This window comes from Strigops habroptila, chromosome 5 (assembly GCF_004027225.2).
Source record: "Strigops habroptila isolate Jane chromosome 5, bStrHab1.2.pri, whole genome shotgun sequence".
Lineage (NCBI taxonomy): Eukaryota > Metazoa > Chordata > Aves > Psittaciformes > Psittacidae > Strigops > Strigops habroptila.
The window spans coordinates 81,548,326-81,572,246 of NC_044281.2; positions in this window are offsets into that span (position 1 = coordinate 81,548,326).

Sequence of the window (23,921 nt, forward strand, 5' to 3'; positions counted from 1 at the left end):
TATACCCAACTGCACAATATAAAGCTGTATTTTTATCAAGGGTTTCTGGTGGCAATATAAACCACGAAAGCAAAGCTCAAGTGGTTTGTACGTGTCACCAGAACCCCGAGATAAAAATATAGCCTTATAATACGTACAGTTTGGGTGTATTTTATTCTTCTTTTTTATATATATAATACATGCTACCAACAAAAGAACAGGGCAGCAGCTGTAAACTTTCCCCTCTCTCACGCTCGCATCCCTTGCTGTTTCGCTTAAAGGTGTCAGTGTGTTCCGGGATGCACCTTGGTGCAGGTACGTGCTGGTGACGAGGTGGGTGATGCCCGAGGCAGAGCCCAGCGGTTATAGGGAAATCTTCTGGATTTGAGGGGTTTTGTGGGGGGGGAAAGAGGCCGGGCAGGGACAGGCAGCGCTGTCCAGCAGAGGGCGCCGCGGCGCAGGGGAACGGGAGCGGGGAGAGGGAATAAGGAAAGGAAAAAAGAAGGGAAAAGGGAAAAGGCAAAAAGGAAAGTAAAAAGGGAAAGGAAGGGAGAAGGAAAGCGAAGGGAAAAAGGAAGGGGGAAAAAGGGAAAGGAAGGGGAAGGGGGAAGATGAAGGGAAAAAGGGAAAGGAAGGGGAAGGGGGAAGAGAAGGAAAAGGGAAAGGACTTGGAAGGGGAAGGGGGAACGGAAAAAAGGAAAGGAAGGGGAAGGAAGAATAAAGGGAAAGGAGAAGGAAAAGGAAAAGGGAAAGAAAGAGGAAGGGAAAAGGAAAAGGGAAAGAAAGAGGAAGGGAAAAAGGAAAAGGAAATGGGAAAGAAAGGGGAAGGGAAAAAGGAAAAGGAAATGGGAAAGAAAGGGGAAGGGAAAGGAAAGGAAAGGAAAAGAAAAGGGAAGAGAAAAAGGGAAAGGAATGGGAAAGAATGGGGAAGGGAAAGGAAAGGAAAGGAAAAGAAAAGGGAAGAGAAAAAGGGAAAGGAATGGGAAAGGGGAAGGAAGGGAAAGGGGAAAGGGCACCAGCCAGGCCCCTGTCTCCCCCAGTGTTCAGGGCGAGTGCAGCAGTGACATCCCCATTGGCAGTCAGGCTGGAATGCTGGTGTTGCCATGCTCCTCGCTTCCCAGGAGCAGCTTTGACATCAGTAGCTAATAACAAAAATAATCGTTAACACACAAAACAACTAAAATAGTCCCAAGAAAGTGCTGGGGTTGGGGTTGGGTTTGAGTTTGGGTTTGAGATTGGGATTGGTTTTAAGTGTGGGTTTCAGTTGGGTTTGGGTTTGAGTTTGGGTTTGGGTTGGTGCTGCTCTGTCCCAAGGGTTTTCCTGCATGGGGATCCATCTCCATGCCCACTGCCCAGGCTGGCAGCACCCCCAGCACCCCAAAGCTCTTCTGTGTTCAAGTCACAGCAGATTTTATGGAAACACAGAGAAAATTCATTAAAACACAGACATCCCAGTATCCATCTCTATACATGTGAAAAAAGACAGGAAAACCCGCTCGCGGGAGACAGCTCCGTGCTTTCTGCCTGGAATTGGGTTCCTCTGGCCTATCAAGTTTCCTCCCATCCAGCCTCGCAGTGCTTTGAACTGCTGACATTGAGACACTGTGCAGCCAGGCACGACAGCTGGCTCTGCAGCATCTAATACCAACACATGCTGGTTTAGCCCATTTCCAGAGCCTAAGATAATGAAAGATTCAAAAATAATATTTGTTTTGGCAGAACTACATTTATAATGAAATAGATGCCCTTGACCATGGAAGAAACTGAATTTTGCAGTGGGTCATTCTCCTCCCCCCTCTTTTTTCTCCATACAAAACAGGCTCTGCAGCCACTCGAAGGCCAATAGAAATATTTTTGAAGGCCTACGTTGTATTTCCTGCATCAGATTTACAGCAGAATTGCAGCCACACTGCTTGTACTGTGTTAGACCGGAATGAAAAATGCAGATTACATCCTATGTATCAATCCCAAATGGAAAAGGGCCCCAGGCTTAGGGATTGTTACAGATCACTTTCATGCAAGCAGAGTTTGCAGCATAATGAGCTCATACTGGAAGCATCTTAAACAGAAAACGGATTCATTGTCGGTATCGAGACATTTTCAGTTGTGTGCCCAAATTTTCTTCACTCATTCAATGGATTTGTTTGGAATTAGAGGAATTAGTCATCTGATCAGGGCGAGAAAGAGGAGGCCCATAAAGTTCCCATTTAATTTCTCTAAGCAGTTCTCAAGCACCAGGTTCTTTTTAAGTGCTACTTGATATTTGCTGTATCAGTTGGATAAGGGACGGTGCCATCCTTGGTAGGACAGTGCTATCCCTTCCCAAATGAAATCAAGTTATAGACAAGGAGCTGTAATTCCAAACTACTGTTTCTGTTCACATCACAGATCATCATTTCTTCTAGAAACCTCACAGGTTGTTCTGTTTAATCCTTTATCCCAATATTTTCCCAAATTTTAAAGTTAGGATATTTATGGTGTGGGTTGCACCAGGGCAAAGAGATGGATTTGGTATTAAAGTGTGTATTTATTGTGAAAGGTGGTGCTGAAGACCTGCTGCTTTAAAGCAAAAGCAAGGAAAGAATAAACCTATAGAAAGATTGCTTCAAAACTTAAAGCACCATAATCCAAGGGGGCTCCTGTAAGATTTAGGTACTATTTCAAGAGTGATTTCTCACTAAGAGTCTTACAGGAACGTAGAAATCCTCGAAGAATTGCATTTACAGATTTAATTGTAATTCCTCTTTATATTCTTACAGAAATGGAATAGAAATAGTGCTCAAAGGTTCCTCTGCAGGAGTCCCTGCCCTTGCTGGGTGGCTCTGCCATGTGCTCCTCCAGCCTGCTAGAAAAGCAATGGAAAGTATTACTGACCTCCCCCTTGCCATGGAAGTAGGAGGATATTTCAGTTACACTGATGTGCATATACAGCTTGTCAAAGGACTGTGTGCTGTTATTGTTTGGAATCGCATGAGCAGGGGATGAGTAACAAATAAACACACTTAAGTGTGTTTATTAATTAATTTGGGCCTGGAAATAAGAGCATTTTACCCAGGTTTTCTCTTTTTCTTTTTTTCGTTATTCCTTTTTTTTCTTCTTTTTTCCTCTGTTTCCCCCCACATGACCTGCCCTAGCAAAACCTTAAATCTCTCCCTGTCCTTAAGTCTGGGCTTTCCAGATGATTGCCTTTTAGCATCACTATTTTTGTTGCACGGCACTTTTAGTGAGGAGCAAATCTGATTATTTCTTCTTTTAGAGAAGAGAATATCTGGGGGGGGGGGGGTGTTTATTTTTCATTTTCCCAGCATTTAAAACCCCTTTTCCTCCCCAAATTATTATTACAGGGGCAGTGAGGAGGAGCACCCTTAACTCCGTTGCTGTAGATGTAAGATTGAGGGAGAAAAGCCACCTCCATCTCACTCCTTCCTGGTCCGGAGGGATGCAGGGATGGAGCCTGAGCTCTCCCCCCGAGCCTGATCCAGACCATTCCCCATCCCGTGTGAAGTAACATGCGTGTGGCAGGCAAAAGCAGGGCCGGGGGCCGCAGGAGCTGCAGGGTGGGGGGCGCAGCCTGCCCGGAGCCGGCGGCAGCCGCGGGTCTGGGCTCCATCAGCGGCGGCCGGGATGCGGTAGCTGGACCCCAAGGTGAAAATTGACATGAGCGCAGGGCACTGGCAGCGCCTGGGGCTGATGAAAGGATGTTGTTAACAAGCCCTTCACGTTTCTCATTAATGGCTGCGTTGGGTTTGAGGGGGGTTTGTGCATTGAAAAAAGCCAGAAGAGCAAAAAATTCCACCTGGGCACTAATGAAGATCGATCCCGTACAGTGCGTTCAGTTATCAATTTTTAAAACCTCTTTAAGTGCCTTATTCGGTTATTCTAAACAGGGCTTTTTATTTGTGGCTCTGAGTATTCCTTGAGCATTGAGTGTGGGGGACTCCTCCTGGGACTCCTCCTGGGTTCTCCTCTTTAACCAATCTTCATTTAACCTGCAGGAAAATGGGTGCTGGTGCCTCACCTCCACCCTGGCCATGGATGCTGTGAGGTGCCAGGGTGGCACATGGAGCCCGTCGCTCTGGGCCTGTGCCGGCAGTACTTGGGGTATGTTATCTGAGATGGCATTGCTCTTCTTTTGCTGAGCAGCCTTCTGACCTCAGAGCTGCCTTCCAGTATCTGAAGGGTCCTGCAAGGATGCTGGAGAGGGATTCTTCCATCAGGGACTGGAGTGATAGAACAAGGGGTGATGGTTTAAACTTGAACAGGGGAGGTTTAGACTGGATATAAGGAAGTTCTTCCCTGTGAGGGTGCTGAGGCGCTGGCACAGGGTGCCCAGAGAAGCTGCGGCTGCCCCATCCCTGGCAGTGTTCAAGGCCAGGTTGGACACAGGGGCTTGGAGCAACCTGCTCTAGTGGAAGGTGTCCCATGGCAGGGGGCTGGAACTGGATGAGCTTTAAGGTCCCTTCCAAGCCAAACTAGGCTGGGGTTGTATGATAAGAGAGAGGTGGTCAATGCGCCATCCCTGGATACATTCAAGGCCAGGCTGGGTGTGGTTTTGGGCAACCTGATCTAGTTGAAGAAGTCCCTGCTCATTGCAGAGGGTTTGGACTAGATGAGCCTTGAAGGCCCCTTCCAGCCCAAACTGTTGCGATTCTATGGTTTCAGGGGGCAGTGGGCAAGCAGCAGTCTTTCAGTAGTTAAATAACAAAATAATTGGTGCAATTAAAGGATTTCTTTGTAACGCCCAGCCAAAAAAACACCTCTGTCCTTCCTGAACAAAACTCTCACAAGCAAAATCTGATCACAAAACTATTTTATCTTTTTAGTTATAGATACTCTTCTCACAAGCGACTGGGGTTAGCACTGCACCTAAAGTGTCTCTGTAGGTAGAGCCCAAGAGATTGAGAGGGTTTTAAGAATTGAGAGTATTGCAGCATGAGCTGTTGTAGCAAATCATCATTTACACACAGAGTTTAAACAACACGATAACAAACTTTGTGTTCTCCAGCCGGGCTGTGGATGATGCCTGAGGAATCAGCTGGGATGGCTGGGAAGCAATCTGCTTTCCCCTTTGACTTGGCTGCGCTTCCCGGTGCCCTCTGTGTCCATGCTGCCTGCAGCGGAATGAGGGGGAGCAGGCAGCAGGCATGAGCAGAGGAGGAGCACATGGAGCGCAGGAGAGGTGATCCCAAAGGCCACAATGGTAATTTGCAGGAAAACAGGAGAGATCATGTCCTGCTCTGCAGTCCCAGCCCTCGCCCTCAGCAGCCACGTGGTGCAGCCAAAGGGCTCGGCGGGACTTGGCAAAGTCAGGACTGTGCTAAAGAAAGAGAGAGAAAATGCCTTTCATTTTGTCTAGAACCCGCAGATAGTTGTCCTACACAGAGCCAAGCTACTAAAGCTTTTGTGTCTCTTCGAAAGGCTTGCTGAAACACAGCCTTATTTTGTACAATGGCTTTAACCTGCCAGAGGGGAGATTGAGATGAGCTCTGAGGCAGAAGCTCTTCCCTGTGAGGGTGCTGAGGCGCTGGCACAGGGTGCCCAGAGAAGCTGTGGCTGCCCCATCCCTGGCAGTGTTCAAGGCCAGGTTGGACACAGGGGCTTGGAGCAACCTGCTCTAGTGGAAGGTGTCCCTGCCCGTGGCAGGGGGTTGGAACTGGATGAGCTTTAAGGTCCCTTCCAACCCAAACCAGTCTGTGATTCTATGATAAACTAATTTGGAGGGAGAAGACTGTGTGTGTTGGGACCCCTCTTTGTGAGAAGCTGTGGCCGAACCTCTGACCAATGCTGGATTTCCACAAGTGGGAGGGTTTATTTAGGCTGGGGTGGGTTTTGTAAACCTTTATCCAAACAGCGTCATCCTAAACACCCCACTCAGCAGATCCATTTGCTACACAGAGATACAACCACTTCAGGAGGCACAAGACCCAGCTTCACTGTGCCTGCAGTTTGGAGCAGGACCGGTAGAAATGGGTTAGTAGAGAGGATATCATCCGCTACATACCAAAATGTCCTATTTTTGAAGGACACACAATTTCTGTTCTTGGAGCTAGAGTCCTTTGTATTTTCTCTCTAACCCTGGCTATCAGGGTGGGCAAGCAAGGATGAACCCCAAGTGAGGAGAATGAACCCCAGCCCCTTGCAGCATCTGTGGTGGAGGGATGGCAGTAGGGATGGGATTGCATCACAGAATGCAGGGGACAAATATAAAACTATTCTGATGTTTATCTATAAAATGACAGTATATTGTGTAGATTTGATGTCAGACACCAGAAATTATCAGGCAGATACACAGGGTAGCTGAAGCTGAAGGGGTTGGTGCATGGTTGCGTGGTGGTAATTCCAGGGTAGCAGCTGGGGTGGGTAAACACCAGACTAAAGGCACTATATGGGTAATGGAAGGTGAATGTCCATTCCCATTTCACAGGCTGAGAAACTTCCCACAGAAAGACTTAATCCTGCAGAGAGTTATATTTAATGTGGCCAAAATCAAACTGGGAAGTAAAAGCAAAAATTGAAATGAAACCAGTATATTGTTCATGAAAGTCACTTCGACTCCTGCCATGCATTTTGCAGCAGAGATTGTTGTGCAAATACAATCAAGTGCAAAGAGGATGGCACTGGAATGAAGTTTGAACCTCCCAATATCACTTGAATTGGAGATCATCCCTATAGCTGCAGAAGCAATATCAGGAGGCTGCAAACTAAAGGAATGCTGTATATCCAGCAACTGTTTTACAGCACATTTGTCCTCTAAAATGAGCAGACTAAACCCACCCTGAGTTATTGAAGGAATCACTGTTTTGAGAAGGAACAGACTGTTAATTGACCAGTTCCTTGTCCCCAGCTCAGTAATGAGTCTTCCCTTTCCACTGCTCCTGATGACCAGCAAACTGTCTCCAACCTTCTGGTTGTCAAGAAAATTGTGACAAGGCAAATGTCAGATCATGGGGAGCCTTCTGCATTTTTTGACCCCTTCAATCTGTTTTCCAGCCCAGGTATGGCAAAGAAGCTGTGTTGGACTAATTGGTTGTCTCTTTTCTCCAGGCAGCGGGTAAAGTCCAGGTACATAATCTGACTCTTAGATGAGCAGCATCCTCTCTTTCACAGTTTTATGTCCTTATGTCAACCGCTGTGAGATTGCTCTGGAAAAGTTCCTTTTTTGCCAGTGTTGGAGCAGAAGATGTTGAGGTCCTGTGGTGTTTGATCTGCTGAGGTTCCTGCTTCACACTTTAAGAATGCTCTGTGTTTGAAATGACCTCCATAACCATTGATCTCAATTTCACTATACTGCCCTGCTCCATGCTCGGTAGCTGTTATCCTGGGCAGTTGCTTTCTTGGGCTTTCTCTTAAATTGTTTCTTGTGATTGGCAGTAAAACAATATGAGAATTGTGGAGTTAAATATGCTTTTTATACTGTAGAGACTGTTTTTGCTGGAAAACTGGAAAAATTCTGTTTGGGAAAACTATGAAAATTGAGACTCCAGTCCTTGTTTCTATCACATAGAACCATAAAATCATAGGTTGGTTTGTGTTGGAAGGGACCTTAAAGCTCATCCAATTCCAACCCCCTACCACGGGCAGGGACACCTTCCACTAGAGCAGGTTGCTCCAAGCCCCTGTGTCCAACCTGGCCTTGAACACTGCCAGGGATGGGGCAGCCACAGCTTCTCTGGGAAAAGTCTGTGCCAGCGCCTCAGCACCCTCACAGGGAAGAGCTTCTGCCTCAGAGCTCATCTCAATCTCCCCTCTGGCAGGTTAAAGCCATTCCCCTTGGCCTGTCCCTACAGGCCCTTGTCCAAAGCCCCTCTCCAGGTTTCCTGGAGCCCCTTTAGGCACTGGAGCTGCTCTAAGGTCTCCCCTTTAGGAGCCTTCTCTTCTCCAGGCTGCCCCAGCCCAGCTCGCTCAGCCTGGCTCCAGAGCAGAGCTGCTCCAGCCCTTCATGGCCTCCTCTGGGCTTCCTCTAAATAACATCATCTCTTGCCAAGTCGGTTGTTGAGATGCTGCACGGAGCAGTGTGGTGGGTCAGTTGGGGCTGGTAATGTGTGACGCAGATCCAGAAGAGACATGCAGCAGGACGTAACCTCAGGAACACATTCCAGAGCCTCATCCCACCAACACATCAGCAGGAGTCCCTGTGTAGCTGCAGTCCTTTTTTGAGTTACCAAACCCATGGTCTCCCTTTGGAGGCATTCACAACCACTGACAGGTAAATAAAGCCCTGTGCATCGACCTCTTTGTAAGGATCATAGAATCATAGAATAGAATCATAGAATCGTAAGGGTTGGAAAGGACCTTAAGATCATCTAGTTCCAACCCCCCTGCCGTGGGCAGGGACACCTTGCCCTAAACCATGTGGTCCAAGGCTCTGTCCAACCTGGCCTTGAACACCGCCAGGGATGGAGCATCCACAACCTCCCTGGGCAACCCATTCCAGTGCTTCACCACCCTCACTGTAAAGAACTTCTTCCTTATATCTAATCTAAACTTCCCCTGTTTAAGTTTGAAGCCATTACCCCTTGTCCTACCACTACAGTCCCTAAGGAAGAGTATCGTGCTATGTAAATCAGATGGTAATTGCATGCAGCCCTTTGGCTGCTGGGGAGCTTCCAGTGTCCCTCTCCATGACAAAACAGGCTGCCCTGGGCAATGGTGGAGTCACCATCCCTGGAAGTGTTCACACACCGTGTAGACAAGGCCCTCAGTGACATAGGTTAGTGGCGGCCTTGGCAGTGCTGGGCAATGGTTGGATCTGATGAGCTTAAAGGTCTTTTCCAATCTACTTGATTCTATGATTCTCTGATTCTGAAAGGCTTGTGCACCATGGCTTTAAGGGGGGCTATTGAGAGAGAGCCCCTCTGCACACAGGGGAGGGGGAAAGAACCTCAGTAACCAACTGAAAAAGCTCCTATTTTACCTGGGAATACTCCAAAACTCACTCAACCATCTTGTACAAACACAACACAACTTTTTCTGAGCACACAGTCCAGATTACTCCTACCCTGCATTTTTGTTTAAGCATTAACATTCCAGGACTAAATACATAGTTTGGAATTGAAGATGAGTACATGCACACTGCAAATGTAGATATATCTTGCTGAGTACACAGCCCATAAAATATGTAGTATAAGATCACTCATTTATTTAAAGATGCTTTTTACTTCGGATGGAAAATGACACAAATCTAAATATTACAATGCAAAGTAATGTGTAACTGTCTGTATGTTATGGCCTTAACACTATATTTTTGATGCAGAAGAGATATAGCAGCTGCACTTTAATTTCAAGCAAATTGATCCCAGACGTAAATGTTGTTTTGTTCCATGGAAGATAGTGCACAGGTAAAGCAAATATCGTTGGTTTATAGCCCAACAGAGTGTTGCAGCAGGATCCAGCCCCTCCTGCCTGGGTACATGTAAAAGCCTGGTGGCTGTGATGGGGTGGGATGCCTGGGAAGGATATCACGCAAAGAGACAGCTTTGCTTTTCACCCTTTAAGGATACAACCACCTGTGATGCAAGTAGCTGTTTTGAAGCCAGGAAAACTTCTTGCTTTGTCAGATGTCCTGCAGGCAAAATCTAAATCTGGCTTGTTTTCCATTCGCATTTTGTAGAAGCGTTTTTCTCCTGCTGTATTTATGTTTGGCATAAAAGGAAACAAAAAACAACAGCTAGATTTACTGACTCAGCAAACTGCTCATTTCAGAGTAAAAGTGATAGTAGTAATTGTGCTTCGCTTTGCCTGGAGACACCCCAACGTCAGTGCCACTGTGGGCAATGTATAAACAGCATAATAGTTCCTTTTATCAGCTCCTGCCTATAGAGGATGGCAAAGACCAAATATCCTGCTGTCACACAGAATCATAGAATGATGTGGGTTGGAAAGGACCTTAAAACTCATCCAGTCCCAACCCCCTGCCACGGGCAGGGACACCTTCCACTAGAGCAGGTTGCTCCAAGCCCCTGTGTCCAAGCTGGCCTTGAACACTTCCAGGGATGGGGTGGCCACAGCTGCTCTGGGCACCCTGTTCCAGGCCCTCGCCATCACACATCTCTGCTTCTAACAACAACATTTACTTTTTTTCTCGTAAAATAGGGCAACCTGCTTGTCCAAGGAGGAGAAACCCACAGAACACACCTACCCCACTGCTGCTGGATACCAGAGCTCAACCATGCACAGCTCCTGAAGCTCAATAGACTCATCGGGAGGCAACAGAATGTCTCTCAGGTCAGTTATTTCTCCTTTTTTTAAAGCTGCCAATGTAAGATTACGCTCTTACTGTGTGGGGTCTGGCTGTGCAATCTTTCCCTGTGCTGGCTGGCTGGTGGGTGCGATAACGTATATATATGTGTGTATAATGCACATCAACATTGATGGTTTGGGAAGGGGCTGGTCCCAGCCTGCACTGAGTGATGGTTTCTTCAGGCTGGCTCAAAAAGAGGTCCGGTGATGCCCTTCACCTCCCATGACAACTTTCCAATTCTCCATAGCCCCCCTTTTTCTTTCCATCCCTCTGCGAGCTGGATTCCTCATAGCCAGTGTCAGCTGCTTTTATTTTCAATGTCTTTTAGGTCAGGTCTGCACATGCAGAGTGAGGTGAGACATTGGAACACCTCACAGTGAGGGTGGTGATCACAGATTGCTCAGAGAAGCTGTGGCCACCCCATCCCTGGCAGTGTTCAAGGCCAGGTTGGACACAGGGGCTTGGAGCAACCTGCTCTAGTGGAAGGTGTCCCTGCCCGTGGCAGGGGGTTGGAACTGGGTGAGCTTTAAGGTCCCTTCCAACCCAAACCAGTCTGGGATTCTATGATTCTGTGCATTTATTCTGGTTTCATGAAGGCTGTGATTTACTTAAATTGGGGGAACACTCTGTTTGGGTGCTTTTAAATCAGTATCACTTGAATTGGTGTTGAACTGATTGAAGTTAAACCTTTAAAAGCTCCTCTACTTGATGGCTGCACTGATTTAACTCTATTTCCTTCTGAATCAGCCCAGGCAAATCAGTGCTCAGGTCGTGCACTTTGACGCATTGCCTTTCAGATACCAAAATATCTAAATCAAGGTATATATAACATATATAAAGGTGTTACTGAAGGGCAGGTACTGGTCACAACTGTGGCACTTCTGCACAGCAAGTATTTTTTTCCCCATGCAGTGCAGGAATTGACTGAATCTGTCACAGACATGTACAACCTTATGTAGCAACTTCTGCAAGTATTTAGCAGCAAGACATATTGACCGTATTCTGAAGCCCTTACTCAGACAAAACCTGCCCAGAGGTCAACACGAATCTCAACTAATCGATTTATTCAGAAGCAGCTCCCTGTTTCTGTGTGGTTTTGAAACACATCCCTTTGAACAGAACACAAAATTAGAACTAAAATCAGGCCAGGACACGGGAGGACACAGCGAAAATGTTCATCCATGTGATATGTGCTTTGCTGGGACCACAAAGGGTGTTGCAGGGAAGGGAATGTTAATTTTCCAGAGGGGGTGGGCTGCAGGAGGAGATGGGAGCAGGGATGAGGATGCGTTTGCCAGAGGAGGTGGCAGCGTGCAGTCAGCATCGGCTGCTTGACAGAGCGGCTGTATAATAGCAGGGCACTCACCTCAAATCATAGGTTGTGAAAACTGACATTTCCATTCAAATTACTCCAATAGCCAACTGTTCCCCGGTGCAACTTCTTCTGTAAGTGACACGGTGACAGTGATCCAGGAATTTAACTTGCTGTTGTCTCGTTCCAAGTGGAATTATGAAATTTGTGACATGCATTAGGAGGATGGCTCCTGGTCGCAGCCAGTGCTTTGTGTGTCTGTGCGATTAATCACAGGTCGAGGCAGAGCCTGGGAAGCTTTGTCAGCTCAGGATAGCTGTCCCCGTGGTGAACCACCCCTCACTGACTCCTCTCCTCCTCATTTCCCATTTTCTGAGTGAAAAGCTGCAGCTCCACTGAAGTTTTCCTGGCACCTCCTGGTTCCTTCAGCTTTATTTCAAGTCTCTCTAATTATGATGGTTGGATCATCTGTTCTTGACACATGAGTACCTGATGGTCACATTGCTGTGCTCCCTCCTCTCCTCAGGGATGCCTCCTGGATTCTTTTTCTTTGTCACAAGTTGGCTTTCATTGCAAGTTAATTTCTGCCAAACCTTTTAAGCAGGAAGCCTTTTCTGCTCATAAAATAAGCCAGCAGATCTGGTGATTCGGGGTGTTTGCCATACACAGGCTCAAATTGCATAAGATTTTTGCCCAAACTTACTTTCATATTACGTGGTCAACCCTAAAACCCCTTTGGTTTGTTGTAACAGATTGCACCCAACTGGCTTTGGCTGCAGTGGTTGATGCTAGAGCCAAAGTATTTGACAGTGGATTGTCTGCCTTAGAGGCTCCTGGTCAAATCACCCTTCTGCTGCCACTGATGAGCAAGGCAGCAAAACCTGAGGTAAGTCCTTTGTATGCCATGGTGGCACCTTTCAGAAGACCCATCCAGTGGTCGGGCTGGGGTGACCCCGTGGAGCTGGAAGAGATTGGGATGTGGTTGGGATTGGGCTATGAGCTTGTTCTACCCCATTCCTTGCAGAGGAATGAGGATGTGGATCCTACACACCTTGTGAACTAAACCCAGCAATGGCCATGAGTCCCAGTCATAGATCTGAGCTCAAAAAACATCCCTGTCTGGATCTCAACCTGACTGACAGTCATCTTCCCTCAAAACTCATTTTTGTAACTTGATAACCAGCAAATACATCAATCAGTTATTCAGGAAAATATTGTTATAAAGTCATGTTTATCTACACTTCTTTGAGAAGAACTAGGCCTCATTATTGCCATCACAGTCAGAAGAATAATTTCTGTCAAGTTTTATAGTGAATTCATTTCCTCCTTGGACAGGGAGCAGATCTATTTTGCAGAAGAGCTTTTAGAAGAAGAAGAAACACAATGTGTCCAGTGTGTTTCACAGTGCACAGTGAGTCATTGTCTTCACTGCCTGACAACAGAAGTCAATAAACTGAATACATTGACTGTTGATTCGACACTGTGCACCATCCACGGATGAAGACATTATCTTAAATTAAGATCATTCCATCATTTTCAAATTAAATTTTCATAGAAATACGGCATCTCAAATGCTCTGCAAAATGACGTGTAACCAACGTGCTCAGGGGTCAGTTATTAGGGTAGTCTGAGACATCAAGCTACCCAAAGCTTATGCTTTGATCTTGCTTCCAAGGTCCTGGAAGTTAACTCTGGTCGCTGTGGAATCCCTGGATTTGGATGAAGTCTGTGCTAGGTATTCACCACCACAAGGTTTTTTGTAAGACTGAACTCACATAGACTCACAGAATCGCTTGGGTTGAAAGGGACCTTAAATATCATCTATTTCCACCCCCCTGGTCTAGTGGAAGGTGTCCCTGCCTGTGGCAGGGGGTTGGGATGAGCTTTAAGGTCCCTTCCAACCCAAACCAGTCTACGATTCTATGTGCTCAAGGCTGTCAAGGAAAGAGTGAAAAATAACTGGAATACGGAAAAGAAATGTAAATAGTTAGGGGTGATGCAGTGTTTGCCATTGTTATTGTAGAGACCATAGAGGCTTTTGATGGGAAACAAACAAAACCCAAGCAGTTGAGGGAATATTAAGCTACCTTCTGAAGGTTCAGAAAATACCACTTCCCCTCTTGTGGAAAGTAACAGCTTTAAACCTCCCGTGGTCTGGCCAAAGAGAGCACCATGTGCACCAGTTTTGGGTGGAAGGAGATACGCTGTAAAACCAGTGGTGTTCATTAAGATGAATCACAGCAAAAGTAACAAAAACAGTGCTTTGATACGACGGTGAATAGAGGATTAACCACACAATGCACCTGGGTTTGAGTTCTGTGTGTCTCCTATTTGTTTTGTGTCTGTTTGTGGTGCCAGCAATAAAAATCATGTTTGGCTGCTAAGTGAGCAAGTGCTCAAAAAAGGGTTTTTTAATGCCCAGAATCTGTTTGTCAGCAGGTGACTGCTGTGGGGAGGGGGAAAGAGGGAAGCTTGTTTTATTTTCAAGGGCAGAAATTTAATACTGGGAACCCAATTTGTGTTTTATTCCTTATGAAAACTCGTATCTCCATAACTATATACCAAAAAAGAGAGGACACTGCCCATCCAGATTGCAGGGCAGGTTATTTATTGAAGATGTCTGCCTTTTGCCAGATTGGTGGGCTAAGGATGTTCTTCCAGAATAAACCCTATTCTGTGCAGCAGAAGAGGAAGAGTCCTGCAGGGAGCGTGCATGTAAACTGATGGCTATAAGACAGAAGGGGCTGGGGCAGCAAAACACTCACAATCTAATCATCATCTCTGGTCGTCAGTGGGAGCTGCGGGAGAAGACGTTGTATAAAGCAGACACATCCAGGAAATCAGGCCTGTCCAGGGCAGCCAGATGGAGTGGGGATATCCTGACAAAGCATTCATTTTAATAACTGTTCAATTAAAATCAGTTCTGTAGCTCAAGCACGGTCCAGAAGTAGGATGGGAATTAATAAGATTGCTGATAGAAATGAACATTAAGGTAGTTGTGCACCAGCTAAGAATGACGGGTTTAAAAGATAAATCTTAACATTTCTATAGGATTATTTTCTACACACCAGAAAATGTTAGTTCAAGCAATGCTTTAAAATGATGATTTGGAAATTCTAGCTCTTCTTTGCACAAAAAATTCACCCCTTACAGTGCTGGCTCTTCCTGTGCCCACGTAATGCCTGATCTGTAGGTTTATATAAATAAGTAACTGAGGAAAAACTCCACTAGAAACTTTTATCTCTCATATCACATACACACTGCCTAATCAAAAGTTTATGATAGCAGAGATCTCAGGTGAACAGAAGAAGATTTTTTTGGTTTATATCTTGATATAACCCCATTTATGTGTGAATTTGTGAGTAGCTGAATCCTGTACGAAGTCAGCAGGGCTCTTCACGCAAGTATGTGCTTGGGTATTGCCTGAGATGGCATCTGAGCAGCAGCTTAGTGGCAGGTTTCTGTTTTATTAGTTACAACTTGGTCTTCATCCTCCTGTGAGTTTATCAATCAAAATGCAATGGGTGTCTTGGGTTCAAGTGTTGGGAGTTTACCTGTGGTGGGTTTGCAGCCTTTGTGTTCATGTTGAAGGTGGAAGCCACCCGATAATAAACAGGAGTTGGGCATGTTGGTGGCAGGGATGGGTCTGATGCTCATTAGAAGAGAGCCTGGAAATGCCAGAGCTCAGAAGTTTGCAATTTATTTTTAAACAAGAGGCTTTGTTTTTGTCTGGCAAAATATTGTCTTGTATCTCCAATGTAGAATCATAGAATCCCAGACTGGTTTGGGCTGGGAGGGACCTTTCCCGCCTGGAAAACCAAACCACTGTGACCACAGCAGAGACACCATCCTGTATCCCATGCTCCCAGCCCAGCTCTGGTACTCAGCCAGTGAGATGTGGCAGATGAGCATCCATGATAAGAGAAAATCAAATTTAAGCTGCGTGCAATCAATACATCTTAAATCAGCTGAGTATTTCTAGAAATAAGGCTTTGGAGACATGTCTGTGACCCAGAAAGAAAAAGCTTCAGTAGTAGTATCTAAAATTCCTGGAAGTTTGTGAGGGTTTTTCCTGCCACATCTCCTTAACCTGCTACTTCAAAGCCTTGGAACTGCTTCAGATCTTCCTTCAGTGCAGTCACCAGAGTGGACATCTAGCACAAAGGGCAGCAAAACCTGAATCTGCCCCTGCCCATTGGGATGTTCCCTGGTGAGGTGGGTGAGGAGCATCCTGGGGAGCCCCAGCTCCTTGCCACCACGTCATAGAATCATGGAATGGTTTGGGTTTGAAGGGACCTTAAGGCTCATTCAGTTCCAACCCCCTGCCATGGACAGGGACACCTTCCACTAGCCAATGTGTCCAACACCCAAAGCTCCCACAGCCTTGACACATTGACTCCCGTGGGCTGCTGGGACCCAGCTCCTTGGCAGCCATTCTAATGAAGACTAACCCCGGTTGCTAATACTCAGTGTTGAAATCCCAGCTGCGAGTGTACCTCAGGGAATGAAAACAATGGGAAGGGAAATGTTGGGGTGAATTTAAATAAGAAATCTATTCAATGAAATTAAACAATTATTTGCTTTTTTGCAGTACCTTCAAGCAGAGCCAAAGACCAGTCGTGAAGGTGCTTCCTCGTGGAGTAGCTATGCATTGAAGCAGTCATTAGGACTGCACTGTGTTCTCAGGTGAAAAGCAACATGTAAGTCTTCAAAGGCTTTGACTCTAAACATTCCTTTGATTTGTAACAGTATTGCTTGTTTTCCTAATGCTGTTACTTCACATTTTCTAAATGCTGTTAAAAATCAAACGTGTTAATTTAAATAGTACATGTCATACAAGTACAGACACTGTACAGATGTGAGTTAATCGTAGAATCACAGCGCGGTTTGTGTTGGAATGGACCTTAAAGCTCATCCAGTTCCAACCCCCTGCCACGGGCAGGGACACCTTCCACTAGAGCAGGTTGTGCCAAGCCCCTGTGTCCAGCCTGGCTTAAAAGACTAGAGCTGTATTTTCAGGCCACTGATATCACTCACAGCCCTATGACCGTGTTGTGACATTGCTGTGTGCCTTCTAGTTCCCTCTGATTTTGCTCCTGAGAAATACTTTAACATTCAAATCATCACACCAACTATTAAAAGGTTTTGCTGTTTTCTCCTTTCACTCAGAGCACGAGCTAGGGGCAAGCTGTGCGTCTTGAAACTCAACACATCTCTCCAGCCATCGCAAAATGGGACAGAAATGAATAAATAGGTAGACAAATAAATAAATAACCCCCAAAAACCCAAGGGCTGGTAATTTAGTACTAGAAAGTTAATTCCGGAGACCTCTAACCTTTAAACCACCACGTGACTATTGATTTTCAATACCGCGTGGGTCCGTACCACCCTAAGCGTGTAGTTCAGCAGCTTCACAACAGTTTTTTCCTTATCAGTTCAGTCCCCGAGTACTTGTGCATTAAGACAACAAATACCGGCAGCTCCCGGCCTGTCACAGGGCGGACGTGCCCGGTTTCTAATGAAGTGGGGACCGCTGACAAACAGATCATGGTGAGGGGGATCCACCAGCCCCTTCCTGGCTCTCAGCGTTGGGCAGAGGCAGCAGTGGGGGATGCACTGTGCAGAGTGGGGTGTCCCCAAAAAAAACACTGGCTTCACACCATTTCTATTTAATATATAATTGTATTGTCATAGAATCCCAGAGTGGTTTGGGTTAGAAGGGACCTTAAAGCTCATCCAGTTCCAACCCCCTGCCACGGGCAGGGACACCTTCCACTAGAGCAGGTTGCTCCAAGCCCCTGTGTCCAACCTGGCCTTGAACACTGCCAGGGATGGGGCAGCCACAGCTTCTCTGGGCACTCTGTGCCTGCACCTCAGCACCCTCACAGGGAAGAGCTTCTTCCTTACATCCAACCTAACATTCCCTGTGTTAATTTGAGGATTCTAAGATTTCTAAACTGACTTCTCCCCACCCAAGCAGCAGCCAAAAGTGGAAATAGCAGTGATGCTCCAAGACACTCTGAACCCTGGTGCTGGGATTATGCTGTAATACCATGACATGCTCCTTTAAACACCTTCCTCCTTTTGTAATCAGCAATTAGTTCAATCAGTGGCAGTGCTGGGGCTGATGTGCTGCAAGCCACGTGTGCAGCATCCCTGGCTTGGATGAAGATGTGCTTTAACCCACACACCTAAAAAAGACTTCAGCCTTCCCTCCTCCCCCCAGCTGTATTGATTATTGAAAATGTTACATCCCGGGGAGGAAAATGTCAGTGCTTTAAATACCAGCATTAACAGTTGGGAAAAGTTCTTTTTCACCCAGGCGTGTGTGATGAAGAAAAATTAAACAATGGGAAAGACAGAGAACTAGATGGAATTTAAAAGGAAAAAAACCCAAAATCATTTGGGTGTTAATTCGAGCGAGTAGAAGCTTTACTCCCTTAAGTAGAAGGAGCTTTTACTCCCTTAAGTAAAGCGGCTTAAAAGAAACACGTCTCAGACTGGACTTTTTACTGGAACGGTGAAATATATAATGAAATTCAACAAGGAAACTGGAAAAACAGCCAAATTGGTGCAGCAAAGTGGTTAATAGGATCATTAGCCTACTCGCTGTATTTTTTTGGACATTGTGTGCCTGTACCAGAGTCCTCGAGAGCAGATTGCAGGAACAGGCTGACAGTTACCCGCTAACTCAGCAGTGCTGGGTGCAAACTGCCATCTTCCTGTGGATTTACAGCTGCCACTTCTGCTACTTCAATTAGTTCTATAGCACACAGATGTTGCTTAAATGTTGCTGCTAATGATACTGCAATAAGCGTAAGATTCATGCCATATTTTGAGGCACGTAAATTTCTCAAGTGGCACAATTAAAGTGGAAATATTAGGTGGGGAGAACTTGGCAGTCTCTCCAACTTGGAAAGCGCACCCGCTATGCAATAATGGGTCAAAAATTCATTCAAGTTTTACTGCTGTTCAGAGTTTTAAAAGACTTTTCACAGTTGAATGCAAAGTAGTAAAAAGCAGAGTATTAGGAAATGAGAATGCTGTTCTGTTATTCAGACATGACTTTTAATTTCAAATTGAAATCACATGCGTCACCTTCGCCTGCACATTGCCGAGCCGCAAAAAGTGGTCTTTTGACAAGATGCAGAAGGAATAAATCTACATTTCTTTTTGCTGAGATGCAAAAAGGAATAAATATCTATTCTGTTGCTGAGATGCAAAAGGGATAAATACAAAGTTTTGATTAATAATGGTTTAATTGCTGCAGCGCGTGAAGATTCAGCGTGGCGGTTGCATTAGTGGGGTGAAGGATAGAAGAAATGGTTTCCCAAATCACACACAGAGACAGCATCAATCATTTCCAAAGCCAGATGTAGCCTCCAAACTGCAGCCTGACAACACATCTCCTGTTTGTGCAGCCACCAAGCAATTATTCTTTCCATTCTATCTCCCAATGACAGATCTCCAAACCCAGGGCTGTAAAAATTAGAGTTTGGGCTTACACAGTTGTGTCTGGTCTTAACAAAAATAGAAGAAAACTTATCGTGGCTGCAGTGTTTATGAGCTTGTCAGAGCACATGTACATAATTTTCATCAAAATTTCTTTTAGCTCATTTCCAATCCTTCAGGATTAGATTTATCAGCAGCTCATTCGGGGACAGCTCTGTGCGTGCATCCAAGTGGCTTTTCCACCTCTGAGTAGGATCCAGAGGGGAGCCTGTTGGGTTGGTGCTGGTTGTGAAACATGGAAGCTTTTCTTCATCCCGGATATTTTCCTTGTTCAAATTGTTTTTTGCCTTGGGCATCGGACAAGTTCGAGGTGTAATGTATAAACATGGCTTTACAGCTCAGCCTGGTTTGGTATGTACATGAATGTGGATGCATTTTGATGGGGAAGAAGCACTAAACGGGGAGGCAAACCCGAAGAAAGATGGAAAATCCAAATATTATTTCCATTTAATGTTTAAATTATTTATACCAGGGAAAGATTAGCAGGCAAGCACTGATTTTGAAACTCATAGTATATCCAGTAGGTAAAGGATGAAGGTAAGTGTTAGGAGAAGCCATCAATACCAAACTAAGGAGCATCAGCACCTTGTATCTAAATTACTGATTTTCTACCACAGCACCCCAACATTTCCATTTCTCTGCGTGGCTCCTTCCCACCCCTGGTTTGGATTATTTAACAGCAAATCTTACACATGTCAGATTTGTCTTGTTCCAAGGCAACGAGGACAATAAGTTCCAGCTGACCTCAGGACAATGAATCTTGCAGGAGCGCGGTGTGTGCTTTATATCGGCAATGAGCAGCTCCCGGGTAATTGAGAGAGAGGGAAATGTCACCCTCGCCTCGCTGTTGACACGGTGCTGTCTGTGTGCAGAGACCCTGCACACAGGGAGGAGGCAGTCAGCACAGGAACCTCTCCTTTCTTCCTTTCCCCCTTTTTTTTCGCTTTAGTTTTGAGCACAGCATGGTCCAGGCCAATGCATACAATGAGGACCCCTTACAGAGGACAGCGTGGCAGAAGGTGAAAGTGATCTAGTTGAATATGTCCTTACTCATTGCAGGGGAGTTGGACTAGGTGAGCTTTGATGCTCCCTACCAACCCAAACTATTCTATGATTCTAGGAACGGGTCATGTATGGACCCCAGCATAAGGGCTTTGAAGCTGGTAGCCAAAACACTTCTCTATTTCTCCATCTTTCTGTGGTCCTGCCTCACACCTAACTGCCTCATTGTACATAGAGCCCTGTGCTGCATCAGGAAAGTATATTTTATTACTAGATGGCTCGTTCCCCAGCTGGCCTGCCCACTACAGAAAATCATTTTATTCCAAACAATGATTTTCCCATTGAGTGGTATTAGCTAAATCATTTCTGTGAATGGCCTCGATGCTGAGGATCAAATGGGTTCGGTTGTTGATTGCAGCTCACTTGTAATGAGAAGTGTTGGGCTCAAGTTGACATGAGATCCAATCCATACACTTAAGTCCACGATTCTTCATGGTAACATCTAAAAATTATCTGAATTCCACAAGCTAATCTCCCTTTGCCATTTCTCAGGGTATGGGCTGCTTGTTGGGAGAGTCTTCTACTGGATACAGAAAAGATGATTTACTTACTTCAGCTCCACTCCTGTTGAGTTCCGCCTAAAATTCCTACTGCTTCAAAGGAAAAAGATGGATTCCAGCCTCCCCACAATGTGCAGGTATTTAGTAGTTGTGCTCATTCATGTAAGGAGGACATTGATGCTCAGTACTTATACTTCCAGGGGAAGAAGCTCAGCATCATTGTAATCCAGCCTGTGTCAAGCTGCCCTTATAAAATGCCCTTAGAAATGTTACTTATAGAATCATAGAATGGTTTGGGTTAGAAGGGACCTTCAAAGGTCATCTAGTCCAACCCTCCTGCAATAAGCAGGAGCATGTTCAACTAGATCAGATTGCCCAGAACCACATCCAGCCTGGCCTTGAATGGCTTCAGGGATGGCGCATCCACCACCTCTCCGGGTAACCTGTATTAACCGGGAGCCCTGGTTGTTAACTGTTCCCTTCTCTCAGTGAACACAGCTATTAATTTCCAAATTAACAGTTATCCATGATTTCCCTTCTAAAAAAGGGACCAGCACTGATAAGACGGGCCCACTCTGGGCTTCACCATGCAGTAACATAACTGAAATTTAATCTCTGCCAACTGAATTTGTTTTCAAACTAAACCCAAGATGGAGAATAAAAAACAAGCAAAACTTTTCATAGCAGCTTTCAAGAGGAAGGCTGCAGAGGTCTCTGATTTCTGTTTGTGAAAGTGGAATCAACGAGCGACGGTGATTTCATGGGATTTCCAAAAAAAGAATGCCCTTTCCCTGTATAATTTACTGTTCCTGTGATTCATCAAAGCTTTTTGTCCTCCAGCATATGAGTGGTCACTTGTGATTTATGCACCAAAGGAGTAAGTAGGTCCAAAATGGAGCAGAAAAAAGCAGCTTTGCTCTGAGTATCACATCCAAACTCTGTGTTGAAGTTGCTGCAGCAATATCAGAGCTTTGAGGTAACGCACCACAAAGTTGCTGTAGGATTAAGCACTGATTCACTCCACAGTGAAATTTTGGGGGGGAAAAATCAAATCAGATCTGTGGAGTTAACTTAGGAACCACCAAAGTGTCAGGTGTTTGTGCTCCGCAACAGGCAGCTTGGGCCAGGGCATCCCACCAAGGAGGGACGTGGTTCCTGGTAGTCCTGGGACATGTCATGCAGGAAAGGGATACAGGAGCTTCCCAGCTTTCCACATTGTCCCAGTGATGAGGAAAATGCCTTTTCCATTGGAAAAGATTTCATATCTCTGTCCCACACTGGCAGTTTGTTTCTCATTTCAAATACCCTCTGTAATCTATGACAATATATAGGCCAGTCTGATTCCCCCCCCTCGCTCCAGCCTATGTCCTCTTTCTATTTAGGAATTAATTATGATGCTATCTTGTATAACTCATTAGTATCAATTAATTCTTTCCCTTTCATGATTTTATATAGCCAAATTAGATTGCCTCTTAGGAACTTAATAATCAGTATTGGACTCATTTAGACAGATCTTTTCTCCCTTCTCCACCCAGTTTTACTTGGGCATGAGGATGCAGAGGCTGGAAATGCCCCATCCCCTTGGCTGGGACAAGGCTGGTGTGATTCCACCACCATGCCCCATCTCCACCATCACCACCAGCTCCAGCCTCTTGACGCACTGCAAGGCTTGGCCTCTCCTCACCCATAATTATGAACTTGAGCAGTGGTTTATATTATCATCTACTTATTTTGGGGCTGCATGAGATCTTGTTATTGGTTTATCAGACTGAATAGGAAATACCCTACTTACAGCACTTGGCCAAACCATCGTGAATTATCTTCCCCTTAAACTCACCGCAGGGACAGGGAGAAACATCAAGGGAGATGTAGGTTTTCTTCGTTCCTCTTAGCAGGGTGTTAACTTTGAAATCACAGTGTTGCTGGCACTCACATGTCCGTATTTAACTGCTTCACTGCTTACTGGCACACTGAATCCAGTCAGGGAAAAAAAGCAGTAATATGATTGAATATATCTGGCAGGACCTGATATTCCCACTCATTTTGAATCTGATCCAGCAGCAGCAAAGGCAATTAAATAACAAGTTTCTCCAGCAAAATGAGTTGCAAAATGCCCCCAGCTGCATGATGTAGGAAATACACCTTGATTTTACTAATTGCTGTGCCTGTACCTTGCCGTGGTGATATCCAAGGAGGCTTTACATGACCCACTTCATGTATTTCAAGCAGCCAAGCCCAGGCTGAGCTTGGTTATCCCCTGGCACTGCAGGACAAGGGGAATGGCTTTAACCTGCCAGAGGGGAAACTGAGATGAGCTCTTAGGCAGGAGCTCTTCCCTGTGAGGGTGCTGAGGCGCTGGCACAGGGTGCCCAGAGAAGCTGTGACTGCCCCATCCCTGGCAGTGTTCAAGGCCAGGTTGGACACAGGGGCTTGGAGCAACCTGCTCTAGTGGAAGGTGTCCCTGCCCGTGGCAGGGGGTTCTAGGGGAACTGGAGGAGCTTTAAGGTCCCTTCCAACACAAACCAGTCTGGGATTCTAAGAATTTGCAGAGATCAGCCAGTGTCATTTTAGAGCATCTCCATTCCAGGCTGAATCCAAACCATCCCAGCAGCAGCACCAAGCAGCCAATCTCTGCTTTATTACAACATGACCACCAAGAAGTTGGAAATTTTTTTAAAGATGGAGCTAAAAGCCAAAAAAAAAAAAAATTAGGTAAATTACTGCAGGTTGCAGCACACACGTGATTGCACATGTCTATGGATAGTAAAGAAAGATGACATTGCATCTCCTTTACATCACCTAGTACTGGCACGGTATTACCCAGTGAGGTACCCCATCACTGCTTTTTCCTACAGCAGCTATGGGAGATCCCCAGCTCCTTCCCAGATGGACCACTGGAAATGGCCTTCTTGATCCCAAGTTTTATTGTTTCCATATTCCCTGCCAGATCAAAGAACAGAGCAAGTGACAGGGAGAGGCAACAGGAAGGGTCTGCTGGGAAAGCCAACATGGATGAAGTGTCTTTAATAAGTAGTGTAAGGAGTGTGATTGCTAAATCCCAATTTAGGAAGATATGAGTCAAGCGAAGGAAAAAGGGTTTCTGTGAAAGGAGAGGGAAAGTCAAAAGGTGAGGCTTGTAGAATGACTATTTCTGAATACATTCGGATTTGCAGCCTCCTCATCCCATTTCTCCCTCAGCATCCCACAGCTCACCACTCCTGCTCCAAGCTCCCAGCCCAAACCCCCACTTCAGGAGGCTGGGAAGGGTTAAAAAGGAAGGAAAAAGAAAAAGGGAAAAAAAGGAACCTAAAACTTT